The following is a 1,983-nucleotide window of genomic DNA, read 5'->3' as shown; positions in this document are numbered from 1 at the left end:
AGATATTACGGGTTGTTTTATTTTGTATGTTACATACGTATTGGCCAAGATATGTTAGTTTATGGGGGAGTAATTTTGCCACTTTTGGAGCGGAGTGTGCGCGGCCATTTTGCCTGCGGGGTTTTTGGCAAGTCAAAACGGAAATACTATTACGAAATGACGTAATGCGGAAGCGTCCATGTGTGGGCAAAGAATAAGGTGAATAACACCGGTGCATGAGGGAGATTCACCCCGCTCTCAGGGGAGGGGAGGCGAGGTCGGGCTCTCGTCTTGAAGGGGTGGGAAGGGAGGCTGGTTCTCCGTGTCTGGAGATCTGGGACTCATCTACCGGCTGAAATTGACACAGTGTGAGAGCTCAAGAACTGGATTACTAAACTACCAGAGAGGGGAAGTGACTTGGCTACGTTTGCCCTGCTGTCACGAGTCTGTGTCATCAGAATGCCGGGTCGGTCAAAGCTGCTCTGATACTAGCGCTTTGGCCAGATGCAAGACTAGAGCTTTTCTGACGGGAGACTGTTGCTTTTCTTTGCTTCCTGGTTTTGGCGGACGATCACCATCGCTTCTGTGTAACCCTGGAAGCGTTATACTATGTCACAAGGTGCGTCAGAGAGGTGTCTATCATAACAGTGAAAACATATTGCCGTGGAATCACGTGATCGGCGGGGAAGCGTTGTTTCAGAAATGTCGTTAGATCACGTCGATGGCAGGAAAATAATGTATTACAATATGTATACATATTCACTATATGAGCCAGTAGTAAACCTCTTTACTATTTAAATGCCTATGTAGTGAAGCAGTAGGTTTTTAACAGCTTTTTCACTGCTAACACCAAGTAGCAAAATCCACTGCTTGATTACTACTGAAAACACTACTGTTTTGCTCCAGAACTCTACACCATTCCTACATGTCACTACATAGCCACTACTACACAAATAGGTTTTGTGTAGTACTTTTTCATGAGGGCAGACACCTTTTCTATGCTCATTTCCTCAGAGGTTATAGGTACCATTAAAAATCACATCCACATGCGCACACACACACACACTCTCTCTCACACACACACACACACACACACACACACACACACACACACACACACACACACATATACCCTGCAACCAGGGAAGTGTATATGTGTCATTAAATTGTATGGGCCAGTGCCTTGGTCCAAGGACGAGCATGCAGGCCTTTTTTTACATCTCAGATTATGTAGGTGAGGGTGTATCATCACTGCCCTCGTGGTACTCATCAAATCCACTGATAACCGGGGCACGAGGGCCGGGTGGGTCTCAGAGAGGGGAGGTGGGGTCGCCCTCTCTTCTTGTCTGGAGGTCTGGAGCTCATCTACCTGCTGAAACACGGTGTGAGAGCTCACAAACTGGATTACTAAACTACCTGAGAGGATAAGTGACTTGTGTAGATTTGCAGCGGCTGGTGAAAAAGATCCTCCAGGTTTGATTGACTGTCACGAGTCCGTGTTATCAGCGCGTCGGCTTGGTCATAGCGGCTTTGGTACCCACTGTTTGAGTAGCAAGCTGGAGCTTCTTCTGATGGGAGATTGTTGCTTTTCTCTGGCTCCTGGTTTTGGTTGACAGTCACCGTCACTTCTGTGTAACTCTGGAGGTGCTGTAGCATTTCATAAGGTGAGTAACAAACAGACCCATCTATCATATAACAGTGAAAACACGGATTGGCGTGTTGTCACATCATTGGCGGGGAAGTGTTGTCTCATAAATGACGTGTTATCACGTCAATGGCGGGGAAAGAGTTAAGCGATTGATAACGATAGTGATTTTAGTGGTGGGTGCCGATCTCGATCATTGACGCAGCATAGAATTGTATTCTTTGCGAGCTCTCGTGCGCCACATAAAAGGAGGTGCCGGGCCGCAAGTGTGCCTTAGCCTATTTAAGATGGTTGATTGTCACCTCACCTGTGTAGTTTTCACACCCTGAGGAATGCCCAATGTCCAAAATATCTTGGTG

This window comes from Poromitra crassiceps (assembly GCF_964638095.1).
Source record: "Poromitra crassiceps genome assembly, chromosome: 15".
In the NCBI taxonomy this organism is placed as follows: Eukaryota; Metazoa; Chordata; class Actinopteri; order Beryciformes; family Melamphaidae; genus Poromitra; species Poromitra crassiceps.
The sequence above is the reverse complement of the archived record's forward strand: the minus strand, read 5'-3'. Positions refer to the sequence as shown.